Raw genomic sequence first — 19,911 nt, forward strand, 5'->3', positions numbered from 1 at the left:
CTGAATTTTTGTTTTATTTTTAATTATTCCTATGTCACCCCAAGAAGGAACCAAAAATACCAGTGGAGTCAAATTTTCAGTTAGTTAAAGTTGCTAAGATCCTTTTTAGCCATTACATTGTATATGCTTTATACTACCAAATGGCCCACATTCAACAAGTTCATATTTTGAGAAAAATAAGCCTTTGGCCACAAGAGTGGTATATATAAATATATACCAAAAGCTGAAGGCAGTCCATTTGTTGCCAGTTTCTTTTGGAATTGACTGGAAAATGCAGTGGCAACATTAATGCCTTAAGAGGCCTCCTAGAAACAGAGACTAGACAGGAGTAAAGGATTAAAAGAGGTATTTATTTGAAAGGCTTTCAAACGTACACCCTGGGGACCCTGAAGCTATTCTCAAAAATGGACCCCAGGTCACAAGTTCTTCACTCTTTTATAGGTTTGGTTCATTTGCATAGCAGGGTTAATTCTCCAATTAAAGCTTCAGTTTTCCCCTGAGCTTACCCCCCCATTAGTGGCTCTTTGGTTTGTATTTTCGGCCTAGGACAGTCTTGGTGTCCTTGGAAAGCAGGGCTGCAGAGGCTTTGTTATGTCTACCTAGCATGAGAGAGCAGAAGTTAACAGGCTGCAAGAAACTTCAGAGTCACACATCAAGAAGTACAGAATTTGAAAAATATAAAGGTTAAAAGCTAAGGCATCAATATCTCCTTGTTTTCCTGCAAGTGACTCAAATATATGCATTGATGAAGGCAGCAGAATTACTCATGTTTTGTGTTAAGCATCGTTAAGTATGCTTAGCTGAAGTATATTTAATTAAGCATAATTAAGTAAACTTAATTATTAAACTGAAAATGCTCTTGTATCTGCCTAATCAAAGTTCAGAGAGTTCAATAATTGAGCCATATCCTTCTGTACCTTTAATCACCTGCTTAACCCCAAATAATTTTAAACAAAGTCTGACTTATCAAAGCAAAAAGGTTGGTTTTCTTAATTTTGAATTGCATCATTACAGTACTCTGCACATCTATAGGTTTACAAAATAAACAATTCCTTACAGACTCTGAATGAGCTCTGCAAAGTGAACTAAATAAAAACTATTCAAAAAATAGATTTTAAAAAAGAAGAGGAGGAACTGAGCCTTCCGTTTCCTGTGGCTGTAGGTGTACTTTGTTGCTGGCTGCAGGGCTAACCCCAGCAACAGGTTGTGATGTTACTTAGCTGACTTGAGAATTTGACATTGTTAGTAAGTGGGTTTGGTTCTAATTTTTTTAGGCTGTGTCATGTTCATGGCACATCACATGGGACTACCAAGGGGCTGCAGCCATTTGCTTGAGACTTTTGGGGATACTATGGCAAGCAGAAGTGGCTGAGAGCTTCCATCAGCTCTGGTGTGTGGATAAAGGATTTCAATGCCCCTCAATGTCAGTCCAGTATCATTTCTGGGAATTTTTTCTGCATTTGCTGACTGACAATTCACTTGTAATAAATGGTTCTGAATATGTAAGAAGAGCCTCTTGGGAAAAAAATAGGATAATAATAAACACTCAATATTTTAACAAGGGGATCCTACAATATTTCTGTTTTATCCCTTTTGACCTGTAAGAGGGAAAAACTTGTCTCTTCAGGAAGGTGTGGATTTGCAAAACATAAAGGTTTGTTTTACATTGCTGTTGTTGATAATGATAATAATCATTCTTGTTGACTCTGGTGAGGGAAGACATGCAGACAATCAGTGTGATTGATAATGCAAGCTTCGGTTTATTGAAATCAAGACTCTGCTTTTATACACTCAAATATGCATACTTGTCACTTCTCTATTGACGCTGGGTAAAAAGCTACATTTTGCACATATTGCTGATGTTGCGATTTGGGAAATCAGGATTCTTCCTCATCTCTCATGGTCAGTACATCTTGTCAGCACATCCTGTTGTTTATCTATAACAGGATTGTCAAGAACACTGTGTTTGTGTCCTTGCCTTTCTTTATTCTCATGATTTCTGTTCTCACGATTTCCTTTTTCTGCAGCTAGCAAAAGGCCTGCTGATTTCTGCAGTTAGCAAGAGGCCTGCTTATGTCAAGCTAAAAAGGTGTTTGCTTGTACAGCTCTTCCAGGGACCCATGTCGATCCTCCAACCATTCCTCAACAACTCCCCCTTTTTGTGCAAGCAATACCTGGTTCGTCACAGATGTAGGGATTTTGTATATCATTCTTTGCAGGCATTGGCACAGGCAAGGTAAGCACATATTATTAATAATATTAGTAGTCCTACGGTGATCAAGTGTTGTACCAGTGAAACTAACCATGGTCCTAAGCCTAGTGATTTCAACCATCCCTCTAAGCCAAAACCATCTTCTTTCTGCAATTGTGTGGTTAATCGATGCAACTCATTTATCTGCCTGTGAATCAATCGGGAATGATCAGATAAATTCATACAGCACATTCCTTCAAAATCTTCGCAACCATGTCCTTGGGCTTATAACAGAAAATCAATCGCAGCTTGGTTTTGCAAAGTAGCATGCCTCACTGAATCCACATCTACTAAGAGGTCTGATAATGCCTTTGACGTTGCATTAGTTTGCTTAGCAAGCCAACAGCCTAGCTTGTTTAGCATGCCAAGGGCTCCGGCAGAAGCAACTCCAGGGGTTAAAACAGACGCGCTTATTATGGCTCCAGGGGACCAAAATTTAACATTATCTCAGCATTCAGCTGTGAACTGATGAGCCATACGCCTTACTCGGTGATGTCGGGTCATTTTCAAAATCATTGATGTATTTGGTGTTAGCAAAGACAGCCTGCCAATTGTACACAGTCCACCTCTCAATCGAGAGGGAATTCCTAGCCATGCTCAATCACTACAAATCAAAAATTAGGCAGATGGTAGAGCTAGAGGGGTGTTAGTAGATATGGACAGTTTTGTAGCAGTATAATTGCACCAAATGGAACTATTGCCGTACACTGGTAGGCTAGAATTTACATTAATGACAGATATACTGCAGCCTTTCTTCTGACATGTGCTACTTTTCCAATTAAACATAACACAAGCGTCTGCCTTTACAGATCCTAATAATTCTAATTCTTGCAGTTCTACAGGGGCAATAGGCAAGTGAGGTGCCCACTGATCCCAATGGTCGACTGTGAATGATGGATTAGTCACATTACAGGTCAGGATCTGCTGGACATGGCCAAGCATCTGTTGGCATCCTACTAAGCAAGTGGAAAAAGGATTTCCGGGAGAAGAAAGAGATAGGCAGATAGCATCTTGTTTGGTTAGGTTAGCTATAGCCACCCAAATATTTGTCTTTGGCTGTGCTGGGACCCATGCTTGGGAGCTAGATATCAAGCAAGCACTAACAATGATGAATTTTATACTGAGACAAATTAATATTTTCCCATTTACGTTTTTCTGCATCCCACTCATCTTCTAGTACTTCATGTAGGACGGGAATGCTAACTTCTTTTCCACACTGTAAATCTAATATGCGGGACCTATTAAACTCTTCCAGCCGCTTTGTACCTTGCTGTACCAGCCAAACAAGTAAGAGGCGCTGCCATGTGGCCAAGCTTTCAATGGGAGTCAAAGATTGTTCAACCGAGTGGCTGATATAACTTTCTAAAGCTTGAAACCAGTTTTCTCGGTCGTGCTAACACCTGGTGCAGCAAGGAACTAATGCGATTCCTTGGTGTATCCAAATTCTTCTATTACAACGTCCAGAAAGTATTTTGACCCAAGCCCTACAGGCTATTCGACCGCAGCTAAGGCAGTCATCGTATCTTTGACTAAACCGGGGATCAGGATTTATTCCTGGCTTAAGTGGATCATATGTAAGCAATTCTGCTATTCTTTCTGGTGCTATAGAGTGCACCCTAACTCCAAGTAAAGCTTGCAGTCTATATACATAAGGCACAATGGCTCTTTTCAGTCTCTCCTGTTCACGTCGGACTGCTTCGGGCTCCAGTGTCAGCGTTGACTGCGTCAGATTCTGTCGCTGCGCAGGCCCAATGGCTGGGTACCCACAAGGGTCCTGCTGGAGTAAGCACACACATGTAACCGCTACCCGTGTATTGAACTTCAGCGGGCCCCTGCCAGATCCCTGTAGCTGGGTGCCTTTACATCACATGAAAAGGTTTTACTAATTTCTTCTTTGCTTCTGTAATACCACTATGAAGGTAAGCGGGTGCAGCATCACTGTCTCCAAACAAACACAAGTAATTTAACACATACAGGGTTTTTGCTAATTTCTCCTGCACATCTGGAATGTCATTGAACTTAGCTAGATATAACTTCAGTGTTTGATTAGCTTGCTCTACAATGGCCTGCCCTGTGGGTACATGAGGGATTCCGGTGACGTGTCGCACACTTCATTGCTGGCAGAACTTGCGGAGTTGCTCACTAGTATAAGCAGGACCACTGTCTGTCTTGATCTGTTCTGGTACACCCATCACGGCAAAGCAGCTGGTCAGGTGTCATATCACATGAAGGGCTTTTTCGCCTGTCTGTGCTGTTGCCCATATAAACTTGCAAGTGTCTATGGTGACATGCACATACTTCAGTCTGCCAAACTCAGGAACATGGGTCACATCCATTTGCCATATTTCGTTCGGGCCTAAGCTTCAAGGATTAACCCCAACACCGAGACCCGGGCCATGATGGCTACATGTTGGACATGCCTGTACTATTCCCTTGGCTTCCTCCATGGTAACATCAAACTGTCTATGAAGGCCTCTGGCATTCTGGTGGAATGTGTTATGGGCTTCTCGTGCTTTTGCAAATTCACTCAACGGCACTGTCACTGAGACTAACTGGTCTGCATAAGCATTCCCTTTGCCCAGGCCCTCTGTCCATTTGTGACTCCTGATAGGTATTATAGGATAGGCACATGTTCTCTGACCAATGGCTGCTTGGAGCTGACGCAGTAGTTCAAACAGGCGTCTGTTGCTTATGTCTCTTATCCTAGCATCCTCTATTTGTTCTACGATGCCAGCAACATATAAAGAGTCTGACACTACATTGAGCTTAACAGTCAACCACCGCTTGAATGCCCAGACCACAGGAGCAGCTAATTCAAGAGTCTCCTGGTTCAGCCTCTAGTATCTGATGACACCATTGACCTTGAACTTGCCACGTTGCAGCTGCTTGTCGGGAGTTCTTTCCGGCGTTGGCGAATACTGTTACTGCTTCTCGTAGTGGTTGTTTACTTCTTTTGGGAATCTGAATCCATGTATGCTGAGCCATCCATTTCAGTACAGGGGCCTTAAGCGGTTGTACTTCAATTTGCTGGGCATTGCTTAACAGGCTGATTTGTAGAGCTTGAGAGTGTTGCAAGTACCAATCAAGCTCATCTCATTTCATTGGCAAATAAATCGTTCCTGGCTCTTGCCCAGTGACTTGTATTATGCAGTTGCGGCCTTTCTGTACTAATTCTGCCACATTATCAATATTTTGTTGCAATGTTGTTTTGGGCTGTAGGCTTGTGAACATCCACTCCAGGACCCTAACTTGCTCCCCCGTTTTCTTTTTGCACTGAGTCAGTGCACCGATAAGTTGACTCTCTCCGTGGAGGACAGTAAAATCGACTGGAAGATCAGCGTCCATATGATCAACTGCTCTATCTGCAATAACAGTACTGATACGCTGGATAGTGTCGATTTGTTCTGGTGTGGGCCGAACTGGCAAAGAGGGATCAGTCCCTCTCAGCAGAGGTCTCAGCATCTCTAGGTCTTCATTACTGATACCTACAACTGGCCGTAACCACTGCAAGTCACCCCTGAGCTTTTGTGCATCTCGCAGAGTCTTAAGATTGGTTTGAATTGTCAGTTTCTGTGGCTTGATCTGCACTTCGGTAATGCTCCACCCTAGGTATTTCCAAACAGGTGTACTCTGAACTTTTTCTAGTGCAACAATCAAGCCATACTGTTTTAACTGATTGGTGAGCAAGAGTTCTTGTTGGGGGGTAATTGGGTCTTGCTGAGCGACAAGGATGTCATCCATGTAATGATAAATAATAGTTTTTGGCCAATGCGCCCGAACTGGCTTCAGTGCAGCATCAACATACATTTGACACAAGGTGGAGCTGTTTTTCATTCCTTGCGGAAGCACTGTCCACTCATATCAAGAGGCAGGTCCTTCCCTGTTTATAGCAGGGAGGGTGAAGGTGAAACGAGGCATGTCATTAGGATGTAACGGTATAGTAAAAAAGCAGTCTTTTAAGTCTACTATTAACAAATGCCAATTCTCGGGCACAACTGCAGGGTTAGGAAGACCAGGTTGCAGGGCTCCCATGGCTTGCATTTGTGCATTGATGGCACGCAAATCATGCAATAGCCAATACTTCCCTGATTTCTTTTTGATCACAAAGATAGGAGTATTCCATAGACTCGTAGATGGTTGCAAATGTCCTTGGCTCAGCTGTTCATGCACTAATGCATGGGCTTGTTGCAGACATTCCCTTTTAAGCGGCCACTGCTCGATCCACACGGAGCCATTTGTGAGCCAGTGCAGAGGTATCGGGAAAGTCAATGCAGCGGCCGCTATCAAAAAGGTGTTTCAGTGGTTAATACAAAACCTAACTGGCTGAGCACATCTCTTCCTATTAAAGCATTGACTTTCTCAGGCAGAGGCATCACTGTGACTATAACAGATGCAGTGCATCCATCCAGTATAACTTGAATTCGATTTCGACTGTGTTGCACTGACGCAGTGCCTCTGACACCTTTGACTCCTCCTGCTGCATACTGAAGGGGCCAATGCGGAGGCCAGCATGTGCTGGCAACTATTGTTAAGTCTGCTCTAGAGTCTAAGAGAGCAGATAACGTCAGGGTGTCGCTGCCATGAGTGAACACAGCAGTAGCAACTGGCTGCCGAGCTAGCGGGAGGGTAAGAAGAGCAAGACTCCCAGTTGAACCAAAATTTCCTGCTCCTCACTCTGGGGCTCCCTTGGCTGCAGCTGCAGTGAGTTGAGGCAAAGGTATTATTAACTGAGCAATTTTACTTTGTGCTGGGATGTGCATGGGTAGAAAATGAGTTTGGACCATGATGTAAATTTCTCCTTCATAGTCTTTGTCAATTAAACCAGGTAATATAAAGAGTCCTTTCATGCTACTAGAAGAGCAACCTAACAATAGGGCTTCGTGACACTGCCCATTGATGACTAATGGCCCTTTTATGCCTGTTGGAATTTTCTGGGGCTGGTCATCAATTAAAGTCACATCTATTGCTGTTGCCAAGTCCAGGCTGAGGCTTCCCTGAGTTGCAGGCCACAGGCATTTGGCAGATTGTAGGGAGCTGCGGAGGCTGGCATTGCTACTGCTGGGGCCGCTGTCGGTGTCAGCGCGCTGCGACCCTTTGCGCTCAGTCTCCCGTTTCCTGGGTTTTTCCGGCAGGCTTCCGTGGAGTGAGTGTTGACATTGCAATTACGACACCACACTTGTTGGACTTGACACTGTCATCTCATGTGTCCTTTGCAACCACATTGGAAGCATTTGATATCTTTGGGCTTATTACTAGACCCGCTTCTCGGTGCTTCTGCTCCTTTCAATGGGGCGAGGGCTGCAAAAGCTTGATTTTGGGTGTGCACTAGATCTTTCCCTAACTCTTTAACAGCTTCCACAAGCCCTACTGGCACTTGGCTCATTCTGTCTAGCATCAGCTCTACTGGTGCATCTGCTGGCAATGTAACTATTATGGATTGGGTGGCAGAGTTACAATTTTCCATTATGCACTGCCTTAACAATGCTCCTTTCATCCATTCTTGTGCATGAGAATTGTTTATAGCATTAGTAACTCTATCGACAAAGCTTGCAAATGACTCGTCCCTTCCTTGCTTGATCGATAGGTAGGAGGGCTGAGGGGGTGTTGTTTTTATATAGGACATAGCTTGCTGTGCAAGTCGCATAGCTTCCAATAATCTTTCTGGCCCCACTTGTACTTGCATTTCAACTCTGGCAAACTGCCCAATTCCCATAAGCTGCTCTACTGTGACCCCATTTAAAGGATCCTGTGGATCACAGGGCATATTAGCAGAGGCATCACAAAGCCGATTCCAATGTGCCTGCCACATTACTTGTGACGGAGTCATAATCATTCTGACAGTAGTTTTAATATCATCTGAGCAGAGAATCCCACTTCCCCATACATAGTTTAACATCTGCTTAGCTGGTTCACTGTGCAGCCCTGACTCATTGACTGTGCCTCGTAGCTGAGTTAACAACTTCCAGTCCACAGGATTATACTCTCCTGCTATACCTTCTCCATCCATCTGATAAATTACAGGGAAAACTAACGGATCTCCGATAGATTCTACGAGTTCATAGTCTTTATGCTCAAGAGCTGCTTTTGCTATGTTCCTCCAATTAACTTGATTAACTAGTGTACTTGGGATTTGGCATGCCTTAATTTTTTCTTTGCTATTAATGCTGTTAGTAGGGACAAGACTTTTACGGTATCTGGTTGCTTCCTGCTCTAGTTCTTCACTTTCTGATAGCTCACTTTCTTCCTCCAAGGTTTAGACCCTTTCCCTGTTGTTCCCCCTGACATCTCAGCCTTCTCTGTAGGAGGTCGAACAACTATAGTATTCATTGTTGGAGACACGGGGACATAATCACTTCCTAATGACATCATACCAGGTGGGGGGTCTTTTCCTTCTAGGTGGGCAGTTGCAACTGCTGCTACCTGTTTTTCAACATGATACTGCTTGAGGCAATTAGTTACTGCTCTCCATGGCTTCATTAACTTTTTAGCTTCTTTATTGTCGTCTATAACTAGATTCCATAAACAAGCACCATATTCTTGCCATTGGTGTTCGTGGAACAGCAATCTTGGGTCCTTAAAGAACCCTTGCTTTTTCCCGAACGCCACTAACCCATTTAAATCCTTACAAAGGTTTATCTCTTTAACTCCCTGCTTTTCTAAAAAGCATAAAAATAAATCAAGGGCCACCTCTGTTTCCATACCTGTGTCCTAACGCTTTCCCTGTCGACAGGAGTTGTGCAGCCTTTTCAGGTTAGCCCTTGTCAGCCACACGACGGACCCCTCTGTAGGTCAGTCCAGGCACAGATCAGACGCTTGCCTGCAGCAGCCAATCTTCTGCCCTCCGGTCTCTGCTACCGGTGCTTCTCCTGTCTCTCGTTTCGGTCAGTGAGAATGAGATAAGAGCTATCCCTGTTCAGGCGCCATCTTGTTGACTCCGGTGAGGGAAGACATGCAGACAATCAGTGTGATTGATAATGCAAGCTTCGGTTTATTGAAATCAAGACTCTGCTTTTATACACTCAAATATGCATACTTGTCACTTCTCTATTGACGCTGGGTAAAAAGCTACATTTTGCACGTACTGCTAATGTTGCGATTTGGGAAATCAGGATTCTTCCTCATCTCTCATGGTCAGTACATCTTGTCAGCACGTCCTGTTGTTTATCTATAACAGGATTGTCAAGAACACTGTGTTTGTGTCCTTGCCTTCTTTCTTTATTCTCATGATTTCTGTTCTCACGATTTCCTTTTTCTGCAGCTAGCAAAAGGCCTGCTTATATCAAGCTAAAAAGGTGTTTGCTTGTACAGGTCTTCCAGGGACCCGTGTCCCTGATCCTCCAACCATTCCTCAACAAATCATAGCAGCTCATGTGTGGAAAGTAAGAAACCCATAAGAACTAAGTGAACTTACCACAAAGGTTCCCACAGTTTCCAGTATGAAACACTCTAATCCCAGTGACAAAATCGGAGTGGAGATAAGGTGTCAGCAATTACTCCAGAAGTAAAATACAATTACTCCAGAAGTAAAATACATCCTTAGAAGTGTTTTCCTTGTCTGATACTTGTGCATTGCTTGCTGAAGGGGGTAGGTGGGTGACCAGTGAAGCTTGGCTGCAGGGTGAGCCCTGAGTGACTTGTTCAGGGGCCGCCTGTGCTGGCACCCCACCTCCAGCCCATGCAGGGTGATGGCATGCTGCCTGGTGCTGGCCCTTCAGGGGTGGCTATCACTCCACCAGTATATGCTACCAAGAATCCAACATGCTCCAGCATCCTGATCATCAACGAAATAATGGTTTTCTTCACTTGTATGTAAGCAAGACTAGAAAAACAGCGAACTGCTCATCTAGTAAAATGGTAGAATTTTACCAGTGCTTTGGTTTTTTTTGCAGATTGTTTTTTTAGAAAAGCAATGAAGCCTGTGTGGCATTCGACTGTATTTAATTAACCTGGTCTTTTTTATCTCATTTCTGCCATTCTACATGCATTATTCTATACAAAAACTTCCCCTACAAACCAAAACATGTTCCTGTGTCAGGTAACTAGTTCGCATTCCCTCCTATGGAATAACATCAAAAGGAAAGCATGAAAACTGTTGTGAGAAGGTAGGACTTGTCTGCACAGCTCTGTGGCAAAGCCCCTCAACCCAAACCCTGCCACATTTTACTCATTTTGGTACACAGACCATATTCCTCTTTTCCAGACATGGATGTATGTGAAGTTTTTCTATTGCTAGAGGAAGAGTACAGAGAGGGAGTGTCCACAGCAGCCTCTCTAGACCATCACCTCACAGAAATTTTCAAAACTTAGATTTCTACAGGTAAATTTTCCAGCTTTTAGATTATTTATAAGTAGCGCAAAGCAGATGCTTTGTAAAGAAAAAAAATAAAAAAGAAAAACTGATCGTCAATATTTTTATGAAGATTTTTGTCACTACTTCCCTGTCACCACCCCCTCCCAGGGGCTACAAAGGGCATAGTGCCAGCCGTGGTACCCCATGCTCCTCTCACTGATATGGAAGGCAGGTCATGGGTTGAATGAAACTACTCTTGCTGGAGAGTTTTCCTGAAATCATACAAAATTGCTATGGGAGTTTCAGAAATCATTTTGGTGTTTTCATCTGTGTGATGTCTATCCTTGTTGCCCATGCTATTTTGTGTTAAATTGAATCCTACTGACCCACAGCATAATTTCAGAGTATTGCTGAAGAAGGAATTCTTCTTTGTGTTCGTATTCTTGGGTCTTTTCTTTACAATTAAATTGTTGTGAATATATATTTTGTAAGAATATCTGTGATTTGTTTAGAACTGAAGACAGCTTAAAACCTTGTCTGGCATTATTTGTGATTTTTTCTTTTGGGGGTGTGAAAGCCCTACCACTGCAAACTTTTCCTATCAAACCTCACAGGATTATGGTTGCAACAACTAACATAAACTACTGTGCATTTTGGCACAATCAGGCTGCAGTTAAAAACTTTTTTTTTTTTAACACTTGGTAAAAATGTTGCTCTGGCCAAAGGAAGGAAAAGTTTCTAGCAGTTGTGCAGTCTGCTGACACCCACAGGGGAGACATCTCATACAGCCCTTGATTGCCCAATTGATGAAATGAAGCCTTCATTCTCAATGGAGAATTGCAAAATAATGAAAAGTATTAATGCGCTCAGCTCTGGCAGCCACGTATCCCCTGGCTGAATACTTTCAAGCCATTGCCAGGAGCGGGTGATTCTGACATGACAGACCTTTCCCATTAACTTCCCCAAGCTGCACTTTTACCAAAACAAAAAGTCTCCCATGGCCTAGAGATGCCAGCACAGCTCACTTTAGTTCACACAGTGTTTGGTGCTCTGCCAGGCAGCTCTCTACAAGCTCTCTCCTCTCTGTAGAAAGGAGCTGCTATACCTGCAAAAAGCCCAGGGTTTTTCCCAGGCAAGCTCATTGTATCTGTCTTGACAAACACAGCAGAAAAGGGCTGTTTGGGAAGCCCCAGGTGCTCTGATTGAAGCAAAAGAGTAAAGTAACAGTTGAAAAATCCTTGCAGAAATGTATTGATTTAGATTCAGGGTGGTTTGGATTAACAATTGAAACTTCCATAAAATCAAATTACCCTGGTTTTGCAAAGACATCTCTTGCTAGCAAAAAGAAAAGGAAAAAAACATGCACATCCACTCTCCCCTTATTAATTTAATCAGTAACCATAGTGGTAGTTTTCTGAAAAAGTGGTTGTTACTTTTGATTAAATCATAATAAAGTTGGTGATTTTTTAAAACAGCATTTGAATTTTTGCAGTTTCTTTTGGAATCATATAGGCTGTGCTATTTATTATTAGGAGATTGACTAAAAATATCTATACTTCTGTTACAAATTTAAATATACAGGGAACTGTATTTATTATCCTAATACAATGTATATTAAAAAAAAAAAGTGTTTATTTTGTGTCTGAAGTATTTAAGTATCTTCCTGGCATCTTTGCTAAAGTGCTTTGGAGGTGTCAGTTCCAAAATGCTGCAGAATGTTGTAATTAGATATAAAGTGAAAGCAAATTGGAAATATATGTAAAAATTATAATTTAACTATATTAGTCTACCACAATTGAAGTGGACTACGGAAAGAAAGGAACAGGACAGTTTCTGGGTTTATAATCACTTAGGGGTAAAACACAGAAGAAAAAAGAAAAAAAAATGCAAAATGTCTTTACATCTGTATTTCATACTGAATTTAATAAATCACAGTTTGGGGAGAAAAGTGCAGGGATTTGCGTCACAATTTTTCTCATTGAACTAAGTCATTTTTACAATGCAGCCATTGCATAGCAGGTCCTCTTATCACAATAACAATGCAAACACTGGAATAATTGCAATCTATAAACCATTCTGGATTTCTAAACAGAAATATGAAAAACAAATCAGTAATTCAAACATTATTTAGTATGGATATGCAATACATGCAACTAAGTGGCGCACTGTGCTGGGTGGGGGTGATAGCTATTAGTATTGAATTATTCAGGCCTTTTATTCTCCAAACTATTTTAGTCTGCTTGAGTAAAAAACTTTCTGTAGAGCAAACTAGAAACTGCTATTTTGATATTTACAACCATTAATGTTATGCCTCACATTAAAAAAATTTAGTTTACAGCTCCTTCAGCTTCAAGTGATTTGAAGGGGGAGACGAGTGACAGCATCTGCTTTAAAACAAATAATAATAACATTTCGATGATTTCTCTGTCAGGTCTATACTGACAGGGCTTTTCCGACCCGACCCGTCCTGGTGAGGAAGGATGTTCCCGAGCTTCTGGGAGGCTGTAGCAAAACGAGAGAGCGACTTCACGGCATACTTGCTCCTCCGCCCTCCTCCTCCTTGCCTCCTGCTTTCCTTTGGTAGTTGTTTTTTTTTATTACTTTTTTTCTTTTTAGATTTTTTTCTGTTGCGGATTTTTTTGTTTGTTGGTTTTCTTTGTTCCTTTCCCTGTTATTGGGTTTGGGGAGAGGGGGTGGAGTTTTTTACGTTTTTCTTTTTGCCGTTTGTTTGGGAAGAGGGATGGTTGTTTTGACGGCGTGTTGTGGAGGGGTTTTGTTTGTTGGTTGGTTTGTTTTATTAAATTTTTAAAATTTTGTTTCAAATGACAGTTCTCAGCTGCTGAAGAAGTGGCCGGGAAGCCTCAGGGAGGCAGATCCTCGAGAGAACCTCCCCACCCCTTTCTCGAGCAGCCGCCCTGGGCAGGCGCTCCCCTCCCCAAGGACATGCCAAATGCTTCTCCTATCCGCAGTTTCTGGAGCGTTCGCACAGTTTTGAGGACCAGCAGAGCTCCGGGAAGGCGGTGTGTGTGTGCATGGGTGCGATGCTGTGCATGCTCCCTCCAGCGCCCCTTCCGCCCCCTCATACCGCTCAAATTGCGCTCACGGGCTGCAACGCGCCATTTGTTTCCTTCTCAGCGTTAAAAAAAAAAAAAAAAAAAAAAAAGGGGAAAAAAGGAAAAGAAGGAGGGGGGGGGGGGGAGAAAAACGGGGGAGCGAAGGAAAAGGGGGAAAAACAAGAAGAAAATGGGGAGGGGAAGGAGTAAAAAGGGCAGAGAAAAGGAAGGTGTTTTCTAGGCTTATTCCCTTCAGTGTGAGGGGGACAAGGCATCCTCAGAGACAGCAAACCCTTCCCTAATTTTACCCTGTAGGGAACTGCATGGCAGAAAGAACTTTAAGGAAGGGAGGAGTGGAGGGGGCACCCTGGCACCCGCTCGCCCAGCAAAATCTCCGGGGTGGGGAGAGGAAAAGGAAAGTGCCTGGTGCCCTGTGGAGGGAGGACAGCGATGATCCTGGCCATGAACAACTTTGAAATTTTCCTCTTTTTTTGCCTACCAGTCAGCATACATATCCTGGGAGCCACCCAAGGGAAGGACAGGATGGCATGGGAGGCTGGAAGGAATGCGTTAAAACCCTGTGCTTTTTCCCCTTTGCATGGAAGTAGTTGGATGTCTTTTGCACTTTTTGTCTGGTAAGTGTTGCAGGACCAATCTGGCAATAATTACTGAATTATTTGTCATCACCTGTTTTTTTCACACATCATCTTGATACCTCCTTTCTTACTTTCTGCAATGATGATCAGAGCCTGAGAATAAATCCTCTACGTCACAAATGCTTTTATGTATTTTCAGTATTTCTGGTTTGGTCTTTAAAATCATTTTGCAGTCCAATACAATGTGGAGTTGATTTTTGTTTCTTTGTTTTTAGACTAAAAACTATTTAACATGGTCTCTTCAACAAAAATATTCATTTCCATGATAGGTTATTTTTGTTATTAAATAATAATTGTACTAACATCTTTTAATGGCAAATGCAAATAATGTTTTACTACTACTGTAAAATTCATCTACACACAGATGATGAAATAATGAAAGAAAATTAGTTTAATACAATGTGTGAATGAGTGTTCAAGAAAAATAAATGTGAGACTTCATTATTTTGAAACATCGTGGGAGATAGATTTTTTTCTTTATTAGTAGTAAGTACAAAACTAGCTTCAAAAAATTTTCCTCCATATGGTTGTAAAAGTCATAGTGATAATAAGTTGCAATGATATTTTACCTTAATTGTGGCAAAAGAAATGACACTTTGTTTTGAAGGAAGAAGAACAAGTAACTGAGATAATGATACCTTGGGTTTTAACTCTTATATTTTTCAAATCCTGTACTGCCTAGTGTGTAACTGAAGTTTTGTGTGGCCTGTTAACTATGCTCTCTCATGATGGTTAGACATAACAAACCTGTCTAGGTTTGCTCTTCAAGGACACCAGGCCCCAAAATGTGTAAACTAAAGCCTTGAGATGAGGGGCAAACTTGGGGTAATTACATCATTAACTGAATTCACAATTGGAGAATTAACCCTGATATGCAAATGGACCAAACTTATGAAAGTGTGAAGAACCCGTGACCCAGGGTCCATCTTGGGTGTAGCCTTTTGACTGCCCAGGGTGTGCTTTTGAAGGCCCTTCAAATAAATACCTACTTTTATTCTCTTACGTTTTTCTAGCCTCTGTTTTTTAGGTGGCCACCTCAAGGCATCAGTATCAGTCTTCTCTCCACCTTCTCTCCACCTTCAGACTCTTCTCTAAATCCCTTCATTCTCAAATATGTTTAGTGATTTCAAGGTTCAAATATTTGAGCAGAATGGCAAAGATGCAGGAAGACCATAAAACAGTCTTGTTTTAATAATTATTTTTTCAGGATCACCAAGGCAAGCTCCACAACATATGTCCTGCTTGTGTGCCCTCACTACCAGCACTATCACAAAATGACAGGATTTCTCCATCATGGTTTCATGAAACTTAATTATCATTCATCTCATTGAGATGATTTACAGACTGGAAGATTACAGTTTTATCTCTAGGTAAGGCAAGCTGTTAAAAAATGCCTTTTTGAGATAGGATCCATTTTCAGGGGCCATGTCTTACTGAGATTTTGTTGAGCTTTGAAAATTTGGCTTGAGCTCCTGGAAGGAGGGAGCAAGGCTTGAGCTAACTTTTAGTGATTTAGAGAAGTGTGCGTGTGCTGAGACCTTTCCATCACATTTTTCAGAGACACATAAACTCTAAAAGATACGTGAAAAATTGTTAGACATTAAAAGAAAAATAAATCTGAGTGAGGAAGGAAACTATCTTCCATCTCCACAAGGAATTACTATTTTTAAATAGCCTGCCTGTGGGTTAGGAGAGATAGTGTGACTGTATAACTATAACATAGTATTGATAGAATTCAGTTAATATTTGAGTTGTGGACTTGCTGTCATTGGCTTTTTTTAATAAAAAAAATGAGATTAACTATCAGGACTTGCATCTAAAACCAAAAAATACTGAACAAATTAGATGTCTCAAAATACGCTTTCCCAATGTATTTTTTAAGACTTGAATGATGTTGAGAGATACATTGCATCTCTCTCACATGGAAGTCTTTGCATGAATGAAGACACTTAATGGGAACATATTGTTTGGCATATGCTCATCACAATTTTCCCAATAATTCTTGAAGTTTTTTTGGGCAGGGATTCAGCACTATTTGATACTGGATATTACATTTTCAGCAGTGCACAGTTTTCCTCAGAAAAATGTGAAAGGATGAGAGAAGGATGTTTTACAAGACTTCCATCTTACGGGAATGATCCCATTCATCATTAAGTCCATCACCCTGGTATTGAACCATGTTTAAGTTGATGTAGTGCCATGAATGCTTCTATCAAGTATTAAGACAGTTGGGGTTTTGTTTTGGTTTGTTTCCTCCATGATTCCTATAAAGTAATCCATCCATGTAAAATTTCTGAGATTATCTTCACATTTCTGCTCTAAGTTTATTTTTGCTTGATTTTTACTCACTATATTCTGTTCAAATTCATTTGTGGCTTTTTTCATCCTTTTTCCCCTTGCCCAAATATTTCCACATGGTAATGATATTCTCTTATGGTTTTTGAAGGCCAAAATGTCTCTTTAAAGGCATTCCTTTGGGGCCTTAATACATTCTTGCCCCCTGGAAGCAGAACACATGGTATGTGATGTAAACCAGCAGAAATGGTGAAGCACCTGAAGTGTTTCTGTATAACGCATGCACAGCAGATCTTCTGGAAGCCTCGGTATGACAAGCGTGACACTCCACATCACTCTGCAGAAAGTAAAATTAGATTTCAGTGTTTTATGAAACTCAGTATCTCAGAGTCCTCAGATAACCATGAGGGTACCCAAACCAGAGAGAAGTAACATCACAGCATGTAAAAGAAGCCACTTCTGCACATGAATTGACATTTCAGGTTTGGATTTATAGACAGTAAACATGATGCTAAGGAATTTTAAGCCTTTACCTCTAACCTGCACTACACCAGCACGGCAACTTTTTTTGTTGTTGTTGTTGCAATGCCACAGCAATGAAATAAGGAAAGTCAAGGCCTATAACAAGCAAGGGAAGTCCCAGAACTACATTGATTCAGCAGTACCTGACCAAACCAGAAGATGAGCTGAGGAAATATAATTTGTCTCAGGAATTAAATGTAGAGGCTTCTTTAGTTTGTGTAAAATTTTCTGTGCCATTTGAAATGGTACTTGGAGAAAAAGTAGGCTGGTTTTCAATTTTAACATTTAAATACAACTCTGGTTTGCTTTGTTAAATGCAAACAAGCATTCCAAGTGAATAACATTTAAAAACAAGCACATTTCTCTATTAACTCTAATACCAACTCAAGAATAGGGATATCAATGCCTACACTGTTGTATTTCTAGCATTAAAAATTTCAGCAGTTATAAAAACATAGGTCACTTCATGTTATCTTCTAAATGCTCAACATTATTGCATCCGAATCCAACAGGATAAATGTAGAAGTGATGTTCAAGTCTTGTTATGCTGTAGGCTGTTCCAGGTCTGATATCCAAACACAGTAAAAATAGCAAGACTCACTGAAGGTTTTTTGTATGTATGTGGCTCCTTTGAACTTCCATCTTTATTCTGCTATGACTGAAGTGAGTGCTTGTGGGAGATGGCTGCAGTTTGCCCACCATGCCCATCTTCCCACACAGAACCTCTGCCTCGCCTCAACAGGAGTCTTTCCTAAAATCCCCCTCTCCTTTAGTGGGCCTGGCTCCAAGCCCTCACTACTGCCCATTTTCTTCCCCTTTGAGTGCTCTCTGCCATGATGGATGGTGCCAAGGTCTCTGCCCTCCGGTGGGGATGATGCCAACTGTTTCAGATTAGTGGGCAATGATATTTGCTCAGAAGAGTTAGAGAGATATATGCTCATGGTTTAACAATCTTTTGCCCCCCTCATGGGAGCTCCATTGGCTCTACTTTTCAGCAATCTGCTGCACAGCTGGGAAGAGACAGTACTCAATCTGCCTTTGTCACTGCTCTACTGGTAGATTGCGACGAGAAGGGATTAGAGCAGGAAAGAAAAAATAAGATGAACACAAGCCCTCATGAGGTCCTGAGGAATATCAAAATGATGAAGAACACCAGGGACTGCTGCCACTGTGGTGATGAAAACAGTAGGTTTTTTGCAGCTCTGAGTATTCCTGACCCTATTCCTTGCTGTGCATAGGAGCTTGTCTTCCCTTCCAACATTGCTCCCCCTCTGCTCTGAGTATCACCTTTTCTCCTTCCAGCCCTATCTTCTCTCTGGCCAGACCTTTCCACTTCTTCTGTCTTATCTACTCAGATATTTCTAATCTGCAAAAGCTCGTTTCCACCTTCTTGCTTAAAATCTCCATCTCCGTCCCCAGATCTCTCTGAGGGTTTAGAATTTCAAGGCAAACTCAGTCCCATGTCTCAACTGAAAATCTCCATTTAAAACCTTCTTGTAGTCTGGGTGAGATGCTGCATTTCTTTACTCATTGTGGACCTGAAGTCATGCATTACTTGCCAATATTGTAGATTTCTATGCTGAAAAGGATTATCTGGCCACTGCTCTCACAGCTATCAGTAGCTTGCAGTAGGAGGTCAAATATGAATTACAGAATTATGGAATGGTTTGGGTTGAAAGGGACCTTAAAGATCATCTAGTTCAAATCCCCCTGCCATAGGCACCTTCAACTAGACCACGTTGCTCAGGTCCCCATCCAGCCTGGCCTGGAACATTTCTGGGGATTGTTCTGCTTAGTTTGGAAGGGGATCTCTGGTGTAACATGTAGACGGGCACTGGGAAATATGACTGGATAAGGAAGGACAGAGCATCTCTTAATACACAAATCTGTCTGATCCCTCTAGCCTCTGCTCTCCGTGGTGCTCAGTCTTCTTCAGCAGTGGTGTAGCCATAGGTCCATTTGTCTGGAACATAACCCATGGACAACCCTTTCACTGTCCTTGTGGGGGAAGGCTGGCAGGTACCTCTGCCTTCCTTCTCATCGTGCAGACATCACATTTTGTCTTAGTACAACAGGATCACAGTGCATAAGCTTGATGAAACTACCTTATCTTGAAGAGAGCATCCAAGGAAAGGCTACGTTTATAAGGGAGTTCCCACCACTCCCCTTCCCCATGCCTGTCTCTCACTGAAGATCCATTATTAGTCCTATAGAAAGGTGCAAGCAGAATCAATCATACAGCTTGCATAACATCTGACTGTAAATTATGACATTACCTATGAATAGGAGAATGATGACAATAACAATGATAATAAAGCTCAAAACACAACACCAGTTGAGAGCTGAGAGCCTCCAACAGACCTGTCAGATTTGTTTCCATCATTAAAGGGTGTCTTATGTCCCCCCCCCCCAAGTTCACTGGGGCTGTCAGGAGCTTCTGAATGACCAACTAATGGGACTGAGAGTACCAGCTGTCCATTGGCTTGGGGATGCAGGGCTGGGACAGAAGTTTCTGGGGTGCAGAAGCTGCAAGCATCCTCCCACACAAAGGCACGCCAGTGAACTGTCCCACCTCTGCCCTCTGTAAGTCACAACCAGGAGTATACCACTGCCACTGAGATGAAAGGCACCTTTCCTCTGGTCTTTCCACTAAAAAATTACCTCAGTGCCACATTCCATTTTATGCCAAAACCTATTCTATTTTTCAGAATTGAGAAAGATGGAAGTACATCATTGCTTCTGCATTCCTGGTGTTGGAGGTAGCCTAGCAACTCCTACTGTTATGTGGGCTACCATGGCACATGATCCTGGTGCACATTCATCCTAATAACCCAGTGGTGAAGC

At 42.0% G+C, this 19,911-nt stretch overlaps 1 long non-coding RNA gene across 1 annotated transcript; it reads left to right on the forward strand.

The window, feature by feature from the left end:
• Positions 1-612: 612 nt before the first annotated feature.
• On the forward strand, positions 613-15,002 carry LOC116438466. The gene is made up of 3 exons (XR_004237762.1): positions 613-13,121; positions 13,371-13,561; positions 14,097-15,002. It is a non-coding gene; the product is annotated as an uncharacterized LOC116438466 (long non-coding RNA).
• Positions 15,003-19,911: the final 4,909 nt, after the last annotated feature.

Source organism: Corvus moneduloides, chromosome Z (assembly GCF_009650955.1).
Source record: "Corvus moneduloides isolate bCorMon1 chromosome Z, bCorMon1.pri, whole genome shotgun sequence".
Taxonomy (NCBI): Eukaryota; Metazoa; Chordata; class Aves; order Passeriformes; family Corvidae; genus Corvus; species Corvus moneduloides.